The sequence below is a fragment of the Etheostoma spectabile genome, chromosome 21, assembly GCF_008692095.1.
Source record: "Etheostoma spectabile isolate EspeVRDwgs_2016 chromosome 21, UIUC_Espe_1.0, whole genome shotgun sequence".
NCBI classification, from domain to species: domain Eukaryota; kingdom Metazoa; phylum Chordata; class Actinopteri; order Perciformes; family Percidae; genus Etheostoma; species Etheostoma spectabile.
Window position 1 is genome coordinate 6,304,475 of NC_045753.1, and position 21,008 is coordinate 6,325,482.

A 21,008-nucleotide genomic window follows, 5' to 3' on the forward strand; every position below is an offset into this window, starting at 1 on the left:
CAATAAACACTCTTTGCACCCCTAAGTGCCAAACATGTTTTGTGCAAATCTTTTCAACTTTAGCTCAGTAGCTGGCTTTGTCAAAACATCAGCAATCATTTGCTCAGTAGGACAATATTCTAAAATAAACTTTCCATTATTCACATTTTCCCTAATAAAGTGATACTTAATATCCATGTGCTTGCATTGCTGTGAACTGGGTTTTTTGGCTAGTGCAATGGCACTTTGGTTGTCTTCGTACACCTTTGTTTGTGACTAAACCCATCTCCCCCCACTGTCTGTTTGCCTGGTGGTAACTGAGTAAGGGTGAAGGTCTCATTTTCCTCCAGAGATCAGATCTCCTCTTTCATGGCATTCCTCTACTGTGTTGCTTGGGTTGATGCAATGGCGTCCGGGTGAGTTTGAGGAATATCACACACTGCTCTGTAACAAGAGTCCATGCATGTGTGCAATTTTTCCTCTGTATCCTCTGTCTCAAAGTCCGGTAGATGAACTGGTTTCTTTTTAGTTCTCGGTGGGTTCCTTCTGATTACAGTCTCTGTGGCTTCACTTGGCTGTGTGTGCTCATTCTTTTCAGGTAAAGTATCAGTAGCACTTTGAACACCCTGACCTGGTACATTTTCATCAACATTCACTTCACTGTTGTCAACCCTAGGATGTACATCCCCATATTCTATGTGTGACTCAGGTGTTTCTCTTTCTTTGGTTGTTTTAGTGGTAAATTTCACCAACCTGTGTTTTTGGACCGTCTCCGTGTCTGAATAGTAAACTAGATTGGCTGGGCTGTTCTTGTCATAGCCAATGAAAACACCTTGCTCACATTTAGAATCTGATTTGCCTTTCTCTTGCTTGTAAGCAAAACACACTGATCCAAATTTTTGTAATTTGGATATATTTGGTACCTTGCCTGTGAAAAGCTTGTATGGCGATTTCTTTGTGCGTCTGCTGTAGCACCTGTTCCTCATATAAGCTGAGGTCTGCATAGTGTAGTTCCATAGCTTCTCTGGTAACCCGCTCTCAATCAGTAGGCATCTGCTCATGTCATAGAGTGTTCTCCAACCTTTCTCCGCTGTGCCATTTTGGTGGGGTGAATAAGGCGCAGACGTCTCATGTCTGATCCTATTTTTTTGTTAACAGTGTCTGGAAGTCTCGACTTGTAAACTCAGTGCCGTTATCTGAAAGAATACACTTGATTTTCCCATAAGGTGCTATGTCTGCTAAGAATCTTCCTGTCACCTGCACTGTATCACTCTTGGACTTTATACGAGCATCGTGTCGAGCATAGTGCCAGAGTAGTAATCTGTAAATGACTGTGTATATCTGTGTCCTTCGATGCTTGGTACTGGCATGGGGCCGGCTAAGTCAGTGTGGACTAGTTCTAAAGGCTTTTTTGCCTTCCTATCTGGCTCCCTATTTCTTGTCTGAGTGAACTTTCCCTGTGTACACACCTCACATAACTGATCCAAACCAACTAGGGCTGCACGATATTGGAAAAATCTTACATTGCGATATTTTTTCCCCCTGCGATATACTGTATATTGCAATATGAAAAAAGAAAAAGTAATTTTTAAAAGATTACATAAATAGCTCTATTTGTAAATAATAAATCATTCTCGACTACTGCGGTGATTATGTAGGGGAGTGCATCTACATAGAAGAAAAATAAGATAAAGGATCTTTTCTAATGTGAACCATTCTTTGTTTAACTTTAATGCTTTACACACACCAAAGTAAGTAGGCGTTGTGACTAACGTTACTCTTCTGTGGTTTTGGAGAGAGAAATTAGGTAGAAATATGCTGGTTGACTAGCATGACAACATTGTATTCATATAATAATCAATCCAGGCTAACATGAATGACAGTGACTGCATGTTGCTTCCTCTAAATTTCAGGTTGTGGTAGACTAGCTGAGCCAGCTTGTTAGTTTGAAAAATTGATCAGACGTGGATGTCACGTGCACTAGCAACAGACGCTGTGTATCCAAGAACAATTAAATCAGTGTAAATGACAATTCGATCAGACACAGGCTTCTGTAGTAGATTAGTGTTACGTTTCCAGTGTCGTGGCTCCGAACCGTAACGTTAGTTGGGATGTACGGACCCCTTGGTTCTTTAGGCTAACTATGTTAGCTTTAGCCTGGCTGGTAGCAGCTTTCTGCGGGGGAAAATGGACGGGAGACATTGTGATTACGTTGCGTTAATCAGGTTATTTAGTATGTATTCGCAGCGAACATAAACACGACTGCTGTAGTTTCACTGACTACCAATCAAAACTATGCGCATCACTGTGTCAGCAGCTGCTGCCTACGGTACTTTTCTATACACACAGATCCTCACTTCCCATAACAATAAACCCCGTTGGACTAACGTCACATACACAAGTTGCCCACATGGCTACCTGTCTTAAAGGGGAAGGGTCGGCCGGTAATAATCATGTAAAAGGAGAACGGTGGAATTTTACTTTTCTATCAAGCAGCAAAAAAGGATTAGCGTCAACATCGTAACGTCCTGCGATGTGACTATTGCGCATGCACACATCGTGATGTTGATGCTAAAACACAATATTGTTAGTCCTACAACCAACTACACCTCCCTTAATCTCCATGCCTTTCACAACACCTGGCAACTTTTTCACATCTTCATAATTGCAATGACCCAATATTTCATGCCACGTCTGCATATCACAACATGCTTTACATTGACCAACATTCTTTTCAACAATTGGCAAATAATACAAATTTTCATTCTCATGAATGTCAAACCTGCTACCATCCTGGGTGACCATGCGACTATCCCCACTTTTGAAGGTAAATGTTGTAGCTGCGCTGTGTGTTGTCCAGCTAGGAGATGTATCACCGTCGTTCCTCTCTGTTGCGCCATCCCACTGCACTCGCTTCTATCAGCTAATTCTACAGAGTTCTCTGGCTGGAACGAGCTGTCAAAGTTCTCAAACTTGTTGATGTCATTCACAATGTGGGAAGTTGCACCTGTGTCCACCATGATTTAATTTTCACGTTATCTGGTGGTCTTGTACTTTTGACGTACTTGGCCTTGAAGAGGTGATCTTGGTTGCCATGTTTTTCCTCTGCAACTTTTCTGACGCCATCTTGTTCCCCCTTTTTCTTAGATAATGATTCTGCATGCTTTTTGTTCTTGCAGTAATTACACTGCGCTTTTCTGTAACAGTTTCTCACCTTGTGTCCCTTTATTCCACACTTGTAGCAAGTAATGTTGGCTTCTTCTTTTCTGTTCCTGTGTGGTTTGCTGTGGCCTCGGCCCTGTCTTGTATGTGTCTTTATCACATTATCTGTCGGTTCTGTCATTTTCATTTTCTCAGATTCTTCAAAGACGCGCAGTCTTCTTTTGAAGTCTGCAAACATAACGTTATCTTCTTTTTACGTTACATGGACCGCTAACGAGTCGGGTAGTCCGCCTAGCATCATGGCTACTATTAGCCCGTCACTCATGGTCTCTCCTGCATAATGCCGTGATGATTTTCTCTGCTCTTATTAAGTAGTCTGTAACCGTCTCGCTGTCTGTCTTTGTTATGGAAGTGTACATATTTATAATCCGACTTGCTTTTTCCTGAATAATGTTCTTAAAGTATACCCAAGGCTTTCCTTCCATCATCAGCTTTTCATTTGCATCAGTGCGATTTTTTAAGATAGTGTACTTTAACTTCAGAATGTGTTGGCAGCCCAGCAACCAAGTTTCCCAAAGGTCATATTTCTCGTCAGACCCGTCGAATAAAAGCTGCAGTGCTGGAACTCCTGTTTCTTGGTGGTCCATTTTGTCATCCCGCCAATTTCCTAGCTTAGCTTTTTCTTCTGCTATCTAGCTGTTGCATAATACGTTGTGTCAAACTTCACGCTCACTTATATTCCATCCTGGGCCTATAACCTGTTAAGTTGGCTAACTTGCGCAGGCTTAACTTGACGTGGAAGTATAAGCAGAGCATTTGTTTCATATAGTTATTTATTTCACAAATGTGCATGGCTCTGTTCATCCTCAGCAACATCTAGACAGGGTTTAGCGAGTAGTATGTAAGGGGGAACTTCCGCATAGGGAGGTTGGTCGGGGGGTGTGCATGGGTCAAACACAGGACTTTCACCCAGGAGGGCAGGGTTTGTGTCCCACGTCTATTCTTAACCGTCCAATTATTGCCGCATGTCAGGGAAGCCGCTTTCTTCTTTAACCGGCCTGTTATTCCCACGAGTCACAGAACCGTAAGCTCCCCCATAACCTTTCCCTAACCCAACCGTCCCGTTCCCGCGAGTCACAGAACCGTAAGTATAGTTAGTATAGTTTACATTCATTTATTTTTTATTCCACCATTCTCAACAAGCGTTTTCTATGGCTATACTCCTCATGCGGCTCTTTTACTGCACTCTGTGGTAGGCTACGCCATGAGTCCCGCCTCCCCCTCACAGAAACCTTGCGGCTGACAAGTCACCGACACAATTGTCCACTCCTCATGAAGCTAAGGAAACAAGAGGGGTTACCAATGTACCGGAGTCCAGTCTCTTTGGTAGAGCGAGATAGAGATGGTCTGATACCATTTTTGGCTTCCCATTACCTATTCTGATACCTGAACTTGTGTATTGGCCGATACCAAGTACTAATCCGATACCAGTGGGTCATATATTAACATTTCACTGGAATTGTGCCTTGTACAATTTAATGTGATGTAGAGCCCGACCGATAAAGGATTTGTAAGGCCAATACCGATTTGAATATTTGGTTATTTAAAAATCCGATGTGCCGATATATTGGCCGATTTTTAAAATCCAGAAACGTGTTACAAAACATAAACAGATTTCCCTAACATTAGTTATTTGTTGTTATTTATGAGTTTTCACTTAAATAATATAATTTTTTTTATTATCACAACAGAACAGAGGAACATCAAAGTATATTAAATTTCTGATAAATAATATTTATAAAAATACAAACTTAAGATATGAAACTTAAAGTCCTTTGAACAAAAACACATTAACAAAAAAATAATCAGTGTTGCCAACAGGGACGTTGTAGAGTGTCCTCTGGTGGACAAACTATGCAATGCCAACGCTCATAACGCTCAACATGGTTGACAGTCTGTTTTTATTTTTTAAATATTCATTTATCAGAATCATTTATTTGTCATTATAAATGATTATGATGAATGAATATTTTAAAAAATATATTTATTATATCTGCCGATAGGAAATGCCTAATATTGGCCGAAAATATTGGCCCAACGATATATCGGTCGGGCTCTAATGTGTTAAATGAAATTGATTGATTAATTAGTTGATTGACAGTCTTTTGGTGACAGCTTCTTTTCAGACTTCTGATTGGCCAACATCTTCCTCTTTGCGTGACTGGGGTTATGTCGATGCCTGTTGGCTTGGCATGCTCTTGACAGCGTGTTTTTGCGTTTTCATGTGGATGAAGATTTTTCTAAACATCACATGTATAGAGAATGGGATTAGGTTGTAGAACAAACAAAGGAAAACCTCTGTTTTTTAAAAACACCTGTGTACCTGTGGACTAGGCCTCAGTGTCTTCTTGTGTCCTTCCCCCTGTTTTCTCTGGTTGTACAAAATGGTTAATGCTTTTTTCCTCTAAGCATATGATGTTTTTTAGAAATGAAGGCAGTGACGGAGAGCTCACCTTTGTAGTCTACTCTTTACACATCTCACCCGCCCCTGCTTGTCATCCATGCCTGTATTCCAACGTCCCACCAAAACCTTTTCACACAGAGGGCAGGGTACCTTTGCATTTCTACTCAACAGAATATCAAGCTTTTTTTGTTCTTCTCACTTTTACACCATTTGCTTTTTTTCACCCCTGCTGCCATGGATAACTTTTGTAACCCTCCATCTCTCTCTCTTTTTCTTGAGGTCTTGTGTTTGCAGCCTTTTACTGACTTTGTTGGAAATGATGAATCTCTTCAGCACAATGTCATTTACATACATGATTATATTTTTAATTTCACACTTATTTGCATGGGCTTGTGAAGCCTTCTTATGAAAGTCATAAATTATTCTGTCTGCTGTGCCCGAGCAATTTCACAAAAGCAAAGTGGGAAAAAAAAAAGAACACAACATACTACATTTTCTCACTCTCATGCAGTCTGTCATGAATTTTGTTCATCCTGCACTTGTTTTTGTTAAAGAGTGCTAGTATAGCATTGATGCAAGTCTTTCGGGATGTCATTCCTACCAGAAGGTTATCTCTTGTACACCTACAACTGCATTTTTGTGGTAGGTTAAGATAAGGAACAAGACAAAAAGTCAGATGTTGTGTTCACACTGTCGCAGTTCATTTAAATAGCTTGGCACGATTACATTCGAGTCAAATTAAAGATGCAAATAGACTGAAAGTCCCAAATACAATGTGATTTTCTGAATTTTTGTTTTAGATTCTGTCTCTCACAGTTGAAGTGTACCTATGATAAAAAATTACAGACTTCTACATGCTTTGTAAGTAGTAAAACTGGCAAAATCAGCAGTGTATAAAATACATTCAGCCATTTCATGGCATTAGCTGATGTGAAGCTTGGTACGTAATCAGTTTTATTTATTGTGGCAAATCATGACAGACGTTAATTCAGGACCACACTATATTTTACAGAGAGTAGTGGTGTAAGGGACCATTGTTGATCAACACTCACGGTACAGAATGCATGTTAATCGCAGATCAATTGAAAAGTGTAACTATATTTACGCCGCATGTTAAAGGTCCCATGACATGGTACTCTTTGGATGCTTTTATAGAGACCAGAAAGGTACCATTGTATGAAAATTTCACTTAATGAGGTCTTTTAACATTAAAAAGCGTCTCCCCAGCTAGGGCTGCACAATTAATCGAATTTTAATCGCAATCAAATTTGCGTGATCGAGCGATTTTTCTTTTTTTTTTAAAGCGTCATTTCATAGAACGCTCCGGGTTTTTTGCAAAGCCCATCTACCACTCCGTAAAGCCGTCTGCTCATGAGCCAGTCAGAGTAGTTCCCTGCACCCCGTGCAGCTTAGTTTCTAGATGTAGATAGTCACAGAGGACAGAGGGACGGGAGGAAAACTCAACAGATAGCAGTCGGTTATACGTCAGTCTCAAGGTTTACCAGTTTACCAGTAAACGCAACATTTTGTCCCGTCTGTTATTCAGCAGTGACCAGTGCTAGTCGGTGCTAGTTGCGTCTGTTAGCTGTTAGCTCCTCGCATCCGCTGCAGTGTTGTTTATATGGATATGGTTTAATTTTGCGTTACACTACCCATTTCGTCTGTAAAGCCGTGCCTGTGTTTGGATCTCTCCTCTACTCTCTCTCCTCTGACTCTCCGCGCCCCGCCACACAGCGGCCTGGTCCACACTTCTGACATTTGTCCACAGTTTTAATTTTTTATTAACACAGCTGTATATTGTTAAGTATGGGGGGCAAACCTGTATTTTTACCAGTTTTTCCATGGTAACTCTGCTATTGCGGCGGCCACGGCAAAGAACACAGAAGAAGTTATTGAATGCAACTAACTTCAGTTGGACCTGGATCTGGTCCTGGACCTGGACCTGAATCAGAGATGTGACCCATGACCAGAATATCATAGTTCATAAAAATGCAGCGCAGTGACGATACAGACATTTCATACACACAACGTGTGTATCTGCCCTTCGACCCGTGCTGGACCCGTTCATAATGAGTCAGCCGTCTCTCTGTGAGTAGCGTCCATCACCCCCTCCCCGTTCATAATGAGTCAGCCGTCTCTCTGTGAGTAGCGTCCATCACACTCCCTCTTGCAGTTATAAATAGCCTATGTGACGATAAAATTTGTTTTGGTTAAAATCAACAAATAATCGTGAGAATAATCGCAATCAAAAGTTTGATGAAAATAATCGTGATTCTCATTTTGGCCATAATCGTGCAGCCCTACCCCCAGCCTGCCTACGGTCCCCCAGTAGCTTGAAATGTAAACCGAGCCCTTGGTATCCTGCTCTGCCTTTGAGAAAATAAAAGCTCAGATGGACTGATCAGATCATAAGGGGCAAGATTCCAGATCAGTCCATCTGAGGTTTCATTTTCTCAAGATTATCTTCCCTTTCTCTGCTTTGCAATGGCCAGAAAAGGCACAAACTAAGGAAAGCTCATTGTTGAACTGGCTCTGTGGCTGTAATTAAAGCACCAAGGGAGAATTTTTGGGAAAGATACTTCAAATATGATATTAGGGACCACTAAGGTCTAGAAAAAGAGACTTCAGATCAGTATTAAAGGGGACAACTAAGGTCTATTTAAAAGAGACTTCAGATACATTTTAGGGGACCACTAAGGTCTAGATAAAGAGACTTCAGATACAGTATTAGGGTAAACTAAGGTCTATATAAAGAGACTTCAGATACATATTAGGGGACCACTAAGGCCTAGATAAAAGAGACTTCAGATACAGTATTAGGGTACAACTAGGCTATATAAAGAGACTTCAGATAAAAGTATAGGGACCACTAAGGCCTAGATAAAAGAGACTTCAGATACTATTAGGGGACAACTAAGGTCTATATAAAAAGACTTCGATACAGTATTAGGGACGACTAAGGTCATATAAAAATATCCAAAGAGCCCAAAGTCCTGGACCTTTAAAACTGGTAAACCTCTTGGGCATTAAGGTTATTGTTTAAAAAACCCTTTTCTCATCTGGTTTTGTCGCTTAACAGCAATTTACTGGAGATAGGAGTTATTACTGTTGAAAGTTATTACATTTTTAATAAATCATTTAAATTCCCCACTTTCTTGAGCTGATCCAAAAATTTAACCAATCTGTGACTCAAAACCATGATCCAAACTGTGAGTTTGTGATCCGTTACACCCTTACCAAAGATCCAACGTTCACCCATAGCAATACTACTTAATTATGTTTGTTTTTTATTCTGTCCATTATTCTGTCCATCTCAAATAGTAGCAGCAAGACAGGAGGTGGGGAAGAGGCTGGAGGGAAGTGAGGCACATGATAAACAGGCTCAAATAGAAAAAAAAGAGATACAACAGAGCCAGTAAGCTGCGTTTCTTTGAACAAACAGCCAAGCTAAAACGAAGCTGCCTCTTATCGTTTCAACTCTGTCAATCAGATATCCCTCTGCGGTTTTTATGCAAACAAAGGCACCGCGCACGGCGTGGTGTAATGAAATAACGTCTGGAAGAGTGGCACTGTCATGATTAGCCTAATGGAAGATCCTACTCACAGCCGTCTTGCTCATTTGCTTGTATCAATATGAGGGGATTATCACTATTCCATGATAAGCATGGTGGTTGCTTTGAATCAACAGCGCCCGTCCGTGCTATCGTTGTAATCCACAGCATGCCACCTGCATACTCTACAGCTATCTGCTTCATTGACAAACATGTTTTTGTGTGCATGAACCAATGTTGTAGTCAACTAACCAACTGAGGAGTCAGTCGAGTCTCGAGTCCCCAGTGTTCGAGTCATCAACGTAAAAAACCTAAACAGCCAATAGACTAAAGTAGACATACATCAACAGAGTCTGTGTTGAATTCCATGACTGCCTACATATATCCACTCACATCTTTTAAAGAGCTGATATATTAATATTATTATTTTTGTTATTTACTGACTTTTTTTCTGCCACACAGCATCCTTTTTTCATTGATTACATATACACTTTGGAATACAGTAATACCACCACGCGACCTAATATATTGATATATTTCAATATCAATCTCTCCAACTTAGAGTTAAAATCCATGTAGGTGAACTACATGATCCAGGGTGCATCTCTCTGCATTTTCCAAATATGAACAAATTACGCACTACAGTTGCATATATCAATATCAATTCCTTTGTTATGAGAGTAGTAAAAGTAAGACTGAGAATGCGGTGTTAAGTGAGTGATGTCAGTGAGTGTGTTGTCAAGCAAGGAGAGCGAGCGGTAGCGGTGTCTGACTGAGAAGCTTATGTGTGGCTGTGAGGAAAAAGCAAGAGAAAACAGAGACCCCAAAGATGATGTAAATTGAGTTAACAGTTAACAATAAACAAGAAGCTTCTCAAGACAAGGTGGCTTTATATTTGGTAAATACTGTCAGTGAAGTAAAGGGTTTTACCCCAAAAGAACATCAGCCCTGGATGGAACGTCTCCACAGCTGTTTACCGGGGGGTCATGGAGCCCAAAACAGGAAAGTTGTAACATCTTATATCAAATTTGTATAACTACTTAGTCAGAAACTTCATCCAACGGCTGAGTCCCTTTTTATGAATACTCAAGTACGATTTTATATATTCTCAAATCCAAGTCCTAGTACAAGTCATCAGTCCGCGAGTCCAAGTCAAGTCAGTCTAGAGAATGAAGTCTTGGGTGGGACTCAAATCCAAAATAGATACTTATAATACTTCTCACAACAACACATTGAGAAAAACGTTGAGCATTTTACTCTTAATACTAGCAACAATGTGGTAGATCCCTGAGTGTGGATAACAGCAGCAAAACACCGGAAGTTCTACTCACCTATGCCTCTCCAGCTTCTCCCGTGGCTCATGCATATACAGTATGTCCTGCAGCGACTTGGGTTGAGGTAAACTGTGCTGCGTCACCCCCATCTGTAGCACTGTAGTCTTCAATAACTGAGCAACAAGGCCAAATAGTTTCAGATATCTCACAAGTCCTTTATAACGTCAGTTATAAGGACCCACGTATTAAAACATGGTACTCTTTTTTATTTTATTTTTTTTTTACAGGTTTTTATTTTTAGGGTTTTTATTTGTGTACTACTCCTAAAAGTGATTTGCAATGTTAATTTGTTTAGTTGTTGGATTTATGTGATACATCTGACTTCATATGTTGCTAAAATTGCACTTTTTTACTGTAAGATTTAAGGTGAGGAGAACTTGGATGTTGAACAAGAGCTTATTCATTGTTTTACTGTTATTACAGGCTAATAAAGGCTGTTTACTTTAATTCATTCAATTCAATTTTATTTATAGTATCAAATCACAACAAGAGTTATCTCAAGACACTTTACAGATAGAGCAGGTCTAGACCACACTCCAGAATCCACAAGGACCCAACAGTTCCAGTAGTTTCCTCCAGAGCAAGCAACAGTGCGACAGTGGCGAGGAAAAACTTCCTTTTAGGCAGAAACCTCGGTCAGACCCAGGCTCTTGGGAGGCGGTGTCTGACGACCGGTTGGTCGACTTTAAGTTTTTATTGTTGTATTCCTCCTGAAAGTGATTTTATTGTTGGATTGATAGCCTACATCTGGCTTCAAGTTGCACAACAAATTCATTTTACTTGAACAGTGCAGTGTTAAACAATTTTTTAGAGATTTAAACTTTATCAAAAGTTGTTTTGTGTAAATTGTTAATAATTGAGCAATGGGAAAATAATCGTTCATTGAAAAAAGTAATCATTGGATTAATTAAAAAAAATAACTGCTAGATTAATTATTTTAAAAAATAATCATTTGGGACAGCCCTATTTGGAATGAAAGTGTACCGAGACCACCTCATGGTCTTGGTCTCGGAACACTTGTTTGGTCCGCTTTTGGTGTGCCCCGAGTGCGATTGCCACATTCACACACATTCCCAAGCAGACCGCACCAAGGGGGAAAACGACCTCTAGTGCAATTAAAACGGACTAAATGAGGCAGGTGTGAAAGCCCCCTAATTGAGTCCTCCAGGAAATTGAGTGGTTCCCAGTCCTTAACAAATTTTTTTCACCATCTTCTTGGATACATACATAAGTAATGATGAATAAACTGAGGACCTTCTGTGTATGCATGTGTGTCCGTGGTCTTTCAGATATCTTGAGAACCGTTCATCCGATCTACTTCACACTTCCTGGGTACCCAATGATCTTGGGGTTTGGAGTTTGGACTAGGGCTGGGAAATATATCAATGTTGTATCAATAATGTGATACGAGACTAGATATTGTCTTAGATTTTGGATATATCGTAATTTTGTAATAAGTGTTGTCTTTACCTGGTTTTACAGGCTGCATTGCAGTAAAGTGATGTCATTTTCTGAACTTACCAGACTGTTCTAGCTGTTCTATTAGTTACCTTTAACCACTAGGTCATTAAATCAATTCTGGAGAATATTTATCAAAAATCTCATTGTGTACAATTTTGTGAAAAGCACCAATAGTCCACCATACAATATTATTGCAATATTGACATCGAGGTATTTGGTCAAGAATATCATAATATTTGATTTTTTTCGTCCAGCCCTAGTTTGTTGGATGTTAGATTTTTATGAGCTGTGAATACTGTAAAACTGAACGCCCAATAAAGGTTCAGGAATAAACAAACGCTGGTATAACGTTTTATTGTGACTGAAGAGTCACAATAAAACGTTATACCAGCGTCAAAGTCCAGCTTAGATTCACTCAGAGCATTTTGTGAAAAGGGAAACTCTCTAAAAAGACATATTTTGCTGACACTAAATATCAAGAGTCCTATGACATTCTGCTTTTTGGATGCGTTTATATAGGGCTTAGTGGTCCCCTAATAGTTTATCTGAAGTCTCTTTCCCGAAATTCAGCATTGGTGCAGATAGCAATTTAACGGTTGTCAGGTGTTGCATGGAATGGTGGACCCAAGTGCAGAGAGCAGGCGGACAAAAGTAGAGCTTGAGGGTTTATTAAACAAAAAGCAAAGTACAAATAAATAAAGGAAGTCCTGAGAGGGGCAAGCAAAAACTAACCCAGAGTGTAAAAAAACAAGAACAGGGAATCCAAAAACAACAGCAGAACAAACCAGAAACTGAGACCAAAGGAAATCCCGGAAGCAAGGAACCAGACAAAAACTGACATGAGGAAACACGACAGGCACGCACAAACACTACGATGATCTGACAAAGGACAAGCGGATCACAAAGACTTACTACACTGGGTAACGAGGAAACAAGAGGCAGGTGACACAAAGATTGGGAAACAGGTGGAAAACATTAGATAATCACAAGAGTGTGCAAACACCGGAAGTAAAACACAACAAAACAGAAAACCCAGATTGTCAGAATAAAACAGGAAACAGAACAGAGACTCACGGGACAACACAAGACAGGAACTACAACTAGACAAGACAAGGGAGCAAACATTGACTATGACATGAAACAGTAAACAGCTATTAACAGGGAACAGAACACAAAAGAAAAGACATGACACCAAAACCATAACAACGGTATTCAAATTTAACCTCACGGTTATAGTGACCAAAATTTGTTTTCGGCATTATCACAGTATTTTCAAAAGGGTGTTCAATATGTTCAGAAAGCACTGATAGGCTTACACAAGCTGAAATAGTTTGAAAAACTTTGATTGAAAACTGGCTACTGAAACACTGGCTGTCTGTGTCTGGTTTCTGGTAAGAACTTGAACCAGAGATGTCTGACTTTGAGATTTAGGAAGATTTATTTACAACTCCAACATGAAGTTAACTATGAAGATGTATTTATTGTTACATGTGAAGTTGAATGTGGTTCTGAAATATAAGCAAATAATAATGCACATTAATAAGCATTTGACTTACTATGAACATTATTTACCAAAATAAAATGTTTTAGCAAAAGCATAATAACAAGAAACAGTACTAAGAATTGCATTAATTTCTCTGTAATAATTAACATAAATGTAACATATTGCTCATTAACACAAACAGAAAAAAGCCACATCTATTACAGCACACGTATCCATAATGGAGCAAACAGTGTTTGCTTCCCCCCCCCCCTCCAATAGCACCATGGCAGTCTTCAATTATAAATCAAGCACTTTATGTCAATGGCTACCTTTCAGGTTTATTATTTTCTTAAAATATTTGAATGTGTTGACAAAGGACATTTAGTGGTGACCTGATAACTGTCTTATTATGTCAGCAAGCAATGCATCATCAAGGCTGTGTTGTAGATGTTGATGAAAGCCTTTTACCCTTGCACAGTTAACGATATGCAGTGCTCCCATCCATATGATGCACATTGCACACATCATTTGGGTGATATGAATGGAAGATGATTGCAGAAGTGACACTGATCTGTGTTTCTGTTCATTATTTTAAAGAGATAGCAGAGCAGATTTCAAAAACAAATCCAGTGTGGCAGGGGTTCTTATTTTATGATGTAAATTGAGGGAGCAAAAGCAGTATTGGCTCAAGAAAATCGGTCAGCGGCTAAGGCTAAACACAGCAACAGCAATATCATCATGGCGATAATATATATCTATAGATAAATAAATCTATCTATATATGTGTGTGTGTGTATGTATGTATGTATGTATATTATATATATTATATATATATATATATATCCAAAGAAATGTCAAGACGTGACACAGGCTTAACTTCCACATTGTAGCTGAACACCTATTGAAAAAAACGAGGCAGTGAAACCCATGACAGTTTGGCAAGCTACAGAATAGTTTTAACTTACATTCTGGGCTACCCACATAACTTCAACAAAACGGGAAAGAAAAGAAATAGGATAAAGAAAAAGGTCTGCTGATACATTCTGTCCTCTTCTCCTGCCTGCGCCTGTGCGGCAACTTCAGGTGCCTCAGATGAAGCTGGAAAGGATTAAACACAGGATTTCCACACCGTGTCAATCCACTGTGAGAATGATATTTTGCATGAAAAGATATTTGTTAGCGTCAACATTTTTCTGAGTTTACCAACTTATACCGGGTAAACGTTCATCCGGGTTGCTGACATACAGCCAGTAGACCCAGTCCCAATAAGAATCTTGAGTTGTGCCATTTCTTGGCTTTACTTTAAATACTAAAGGAGGGGGGGCAAGGTGGAGAGGGGGGGTGGCTTTGACCAACTTCATGGCCCCTATAACCTCATAAGAAGCAAGATTCAGATTAGCCCATCTGAGCTTTCATTTTCTCAATGGCAGAGCAACACCCAGGCCGTTTACACTATCACATTCTAGCTACTGGGGCAACCATAGGCAGGCGGGGGACTCATAATGTTAAAAACCTCAAATAAATTTCATGCCATGGGACCTTTTAAACAAAATTTAGACACTATAGACATTTAGACACTGTTCAATGGCTCCTTCCCAAGTGTAGGACCAACAGACTCAAGTACTACTTTGTTCCTCATGCCATTACACTCTACATCTCCTCTCTCGGGGCGAGGAGGACATAGGACAAACAGGACAGTACAAATACAACTGGACTCACATAAATACCTGGAGACTTTAATACTTTTACACTTGAATCGACACTGACACTTTATGATAATTTATGGTAAACGTCTTTTTTTTTTATTGCCAAAGGTTTTTTTATTATTTTGTTTTTATTATTAGATAGATGGATAGCCTTTATTATTAGACTCATGGTCCATGAAAACAACAACAACAAAAAAGATACAGATACACAAGACACCAATTAAATAAGACAGCTATACCAGTAATCCCATAAGGGTGGCTGGTATTGCAAAGCACTGAACCTCGGGTCAATCAGATGTGATTTGACAGAGTTACAAGAAGAATTCAGGCCACCAATACATTTGTACATCAGATTCCTCAGTAAAGCAGAGAAGGTAGTAACTCCTGCTTGACAGAACAATTCACTTGCACTACACCACCTAGGTTTCCTGAGTAGAATGCGCAAACAGTCATTATAAGCGACCTGCAGCTTATTGAAACTTGCCTTTTTGAACTTGGCCCACACGGGGGCAGTGTAAAAAGCTGTACAATATTGCAAAATGCAATATCAATATCACTGACAGAGTTCATCTCTGAACGCTGTCCGGTTCTTATTATTTTATGTGTTATTAGTATCACTGTTATATTTCTACCGTCTTCCTCTTTTTTCCCCTTCTATACTGTATTCTTCTTTCTAAAACCGGATGCTGGAAATTTAAATTTTCAACATCCCAAAAGAATTAACAAAGAGAAGTCTAAGTTGCTTTCTTGAAGCTAGACGTCCGGGGGCTGGTTGTGTACACTACGTGTACTAACTTATAAAACCTATTTTACCAGTATTTAAATTCATACTTTAACGTTACTTTATACCCATCAAGCCACTAAACTTGTTTGGAAATGAATACCTCTGCTGTAGTGTAGTGTAAATTTGGTAACGATATTAATGACAAGATAGCACTGCAGTCATTAAACGCTGACTGTGGCCATATCAATTCAATTTAATTTAATTTATAGTATCAATTCATAACAAGTGTTATCTCGAGACACTTTATAGATATAGTAGGTCTAGACTACACTCTATAATTTATAAAGTCCCAACAATTCTAGTATTTCCCCCAAGAGCAAGCATAGTGCGACAGTTGTGAGGAAAAACTCCCTTTTAGGAGAAACCTGGGACAGACCCAGGCTCTTGGTAGGCGGTGTCTGAAGGTGACGGTTGGGGGTGTGATGAACAGTGGCAATAACAGTAACAATAAAGATAATGGAACAGTGACAAAAAAATGGCAGTACTAACAGTTCATGTCATAGCAGGGTGCTGCAGGGTGTTACAGTATGTAGCGTGGCATAGCTGGATGTAGCATGGTTCAGCAGGACATGCAAAACGCAATATCAGTATCACTGGCTGAGTCCATCTCTGTACGCGGACCGGTTCTGGTGGATTAACAGATATATTTGCCCATTGGCTCTCATATTGGGCCGGATGGGCACACCGCCATGAGTCCATTAGCCAAAAGTCTGTGATTACTCCACATTTTAACTGTAAATATTTTATGAGTAAAATCTGCAATGTAACCGGTAAGATTTCTCTGTAATGTAAATGTAGTACAATGTTTTCCTCTGAGGTAGGAGTACACAGTAAGTCAGTGGGGTTGCATATTAAGTGCTTTGGGGGCCTTCTGTTAGTCATTTTGGGGTACAATGGGTCTGGAGAAAGCTTCTTTGGCGCTGGCAACAACTACTTCTGGGGGACGTGGAAAATTTGCATTCTGTGGATTGCAGGCTGTGGGAAGTTTTTAGACTCAACACTGCAGCACACCAACACAGTGCTCTTTGCAGACCAATAGCCAAAATAGTCTTGCAGTTGTGCTCTTATATCATTATAATGTTGCTTTGATATTGTTGTAGAATCATAGTGCTGTTCTGGAATTCTAATTCCGTTGTAATGTAGCACCATAATGCTGTCGTTGCAGTTGTGTTGCTCCAACATTATGAAGCTGTTGTTGCTGTGGTGATAGTGTATGATAATTGTGGTGTTGGCGTGGCTTCGGGGCCTCCTGAAGCTTTGAAGCGCTGGGCTGCAGGCCTGCTGAGATTAGAAGGTGGCAATGCTGCGCTTGGCTCCATTATTCATTGGCTGTTACACATTTTGTTTTGGAGCAAAACACGCATTGACATCAAAGGCAAAATGGGAGAGGGGAGGAAAACAGCCCAGTGTCTTAAAAAACCCATGTTGCATTTATGTATTTCATTATCTGGCCCAGGAGCAGAAGAGAGGATGGCGCATGAGGCAAGAGATAGAGAGAAGGATGGAAAGCACTAGGACTGATTGTGTTATCACAGTGTTTACATTAAACACCCAAAGGCGAAAAGGCCTGGATGGATTAGAGCCACAAGAGAGTGTTTGTGTCTTTGTGTGTATGTAATGTAAGCATGTATGTTATAGTGGCCTGCTCAGTTTAGCGTGAATCCCTATCTTTGCCTCCACCTGGCTCGCTCACCTCCACACCCACATACACGTCTTAATCAATTGTATTCATACACCCACTTTATGGTAGTTCGAACATTGCTGTTTTTAAGGAAATAACAATGGCATAGGCCAGCCAATGACTGGCTGAGTCTTTCCTTAGATGTCTCCATACTTGATATGTTTCAGTCCCCATCCGCCACCTCAGATCCCTGTCAGATCTAATCAAGTGGAGATTTTATTAGAGCATTAACTAGACTGCAACGGACAACTGAATGCTAAGGGGTGACTTACTAATCAGAGGTAAGGATTTCTGTTCAAACCAAACAGTGTGTGGGTGTGGCTCTGCTCATGTTATGCTCTGGGACAAATCTGAGCAAGCTTCACATAGACTTTCCCTGCTAAACAACATTTAATGAACTTGAGGTACGCAGCATGGCTGCAACCTAAATGTATTTAAATCAGTGTTTTCATTAAACAATAGATTAGATAAAGTGTCACTTATAGTAATGGATCCATGGAGAATTATTTCCAATTCTGCAGTTCTCTTTAGCTCTAATCAGCAGTTTGGTGTCTTTCAGTTAATTGTTTTCAAGGCAAACAACTACATGTTTTCAGTCTCACTGCTCTCACACCCCATCACTCATAGCTGAGTAAATTGTGTTTTAAATATTAACATCCTGTTTGGCTAGTATGGGTGGTGGAAAAATTGATACAGCATAGTATCACGATATTTTCAGTGGCAATACTGTATCAATACACAGGCGCCAAGTATCGATCTTTTATTATATATGTGTTGGTCAGTTTGTCTGCTTGACAATCCTATTTGGCAGCAATAAAACTGAAGTGATATGAACAAAAAGAAAAAGGTTTCTTTTTAGATGAAACAGATGAACCAAGTTTCCTTTTGGGGACATCATTTGAAACTGGGAAAAATTAGAAGTTGGAAAAAAGATTAAAAATTGCAATATCGCAGAATATTGCAATGTGTTTAAAAGTGCAAAAATATTGTATTGTGGCATAAGCATCGTGATATCGTATCGGGAGGTTATTCCCACCCCTATTGGCTAGTGGGTTTGCATACACATGCACAAACATGAATGCATTGTCAGATCAGAGTTCAGTGGGTAACGTTTCCCCCTGGACAGATGCTTTATATTTTTCAGAGAGAAGTCAGTCACTGGAGCCCATCAAGCCATCCTTCTCTCCCTCTGCCCATGTTGTAATCATCAGAGGCAAACATCAGAAGCCCTCCAGTTGCTCTGCTCTCCCCTTTTCTCCTCCATTGCCCCTCTTCTCCCCCCCACTGTTAGGCAGTGTTGAATGGGTTATTACCAGTGTCTCTCCATGCTATCCAGGGTCATTAATACATGCCAGCTCTGTACACACCAACTCCTCACTTCATTTATCCCAGCACGCCTTTCAATTTAATCAAAACTACAGCAGCAGGACACACACACACACACACACACACACAGATTAGTTGTAACGACTGTAAGGGGAACTTCTTTTCTTGTGTTGTGTGGGATTATAAAATTGAATTCAGCGATTGTTGCACACAATAATTAATTATAGGTTATTTTCCATCAGTACTTGCTGATGCTCTACAGATCAAGTCTGTTGCATACATCATATTTTACCATTAAAAAATGGTAAATTGGGCTGCATATAGCACACTCATAGCATTACAGGCGGCATTTACCCCATTCACAAACACATTCATACACTGGTGGCAGAAGCTCGCTCATACACTGGTGGGCGGCTCTGGCTCAGGAGGTAGAGTGGTTCACCCCAACTTGCTCCCAATGCTGTGCCGTTTGGGTGTGATTGTGCATGAATGTTTATTTGATGAGCAGGTGGCACCTTGCATGGCAGCCTTGGCCACCAGTGTATGAATGTGTGTGTGTGAATAGGGTGAATGGCATACCAACAGTCACGATTTCCGTGGGAGTCTCTCTACTTTTAACCCTTTTTCCTGCCTAGCTCCTGATTGGTAATTTGTCTCGCTAATCTCCCAAATCTAATAGTAATAGAACTCAAATAGGTGTATGCAAGGTCAACTAAACTGAAAATAGAAGAAACCACTCCAAAAAATGTCTAATTTATTTAGATTTTGGCTATGTGAATCATGAGAAATGTATTAGAGGAACTGAGTGTATTATATAAAGTCTGTTTGATAAGTGAATTCACATTTTTTTGTAGGAAAACCTACATTACCATGTTGTTAAACTTAATGGAGCAGAGTTTACCAGTGAACATCTACTCCTAAAAGGTAATTTGCCATTTGTAACGACTCATAAACAGACACTAATTCGGCCAACATGATATAATTCTGTAGTAATTTTACCTCAGTGTAAAATCAATAAATGTGATGGCTCCCAAATAAAAGCTCATCTGTCTTTAATGTGCACCATCAATTTCCTACAGTTTGACTAAATGTGCTGTTTTTGTTACTGACAGGCTCAGAGTGCTATTACAAGTGTCAGACAAATTTATAGAAAAGGATTGCTACAGACAGAGACCTTTTTTGTTACAGAGTAAAATCCTTTTTGTTTAACCAGAAAAGGTTCTGAAGTTGCCATTGCCACACCGACCAGACTCCATTTAACCTTCTAACATTGTTCCGGTCAAAAATGACAGATATACACATTCTCTGTACCATAAATATGGCATTTTTCCTCATTTTGTTTCAATACCTTATGATATGATGAACAAATAAAATTCATTGTGACTACGTTTTTTGAATTTTGAGTGATTTATTTAACTTGGTCACACTCTTTTTGTTTATGGTGAAAAAATAACCGCCATAGAAAATTGATGGGAAAGAGTATAATTTCATTCATGTGATGGAAGGCATCTCCATACACACACCCCTTCAACTTTCCTGTGCTTGTGTGCCTATTCTACACACACACACACACACACCACACACACACACACACACACACACACACACACACACACACACACACATACACACACATACACACAGAGTTCATGTTGTCATGTTGGCAGAGTGGTGATTGTTGTTGCTGTGCCAAGACAGCTTTTGATTGTTTTATTTTGTTTCTGTCGACTTTGAATAAAGTGTGTTTTATGCTGGATAAAATTAATGTTAATTGTGTTTCATGGTAAACAACATGTTAAATGTATCTTTACAAAAATCCTAACCCTCTGTGGGGATCCTTTCCATTATATTGTCAGGCACTTACAATAATAATCTGGGCATGCCAGTAGCAAAACCATAGACAGCTAAAGACATGGTCAGCAGATCCTGTTGTTCTGGACGGAGACCAGTGAAGGATATTAGAAGCTCTTTTCCGGTGATAGCTGAGCGTTACTGCGCAGCCTGCAACTGAGCTTGAAGACGTAGATGTGACGTGAGCAACCTGTCTGAAAGTTGTAAGTCTTCTGGTAGCTGTGCC

General features: G+C 39.8%; 1 protein-coding gene across 6 annotated transcripts in view; it reads left to right on the forward strand.

Moving 5' to 3' along the window:
* Window positions 1-21,008, forward strand: part of LOC116671533 (RNA binding protein fox-1 homolog 3-like) — a 751,379-nt gene that overhangs the window by 244,019 nt on the left and 486,352 nt on the right. The gene's annotated exons all lie outside the window — the stretch shown is intronic.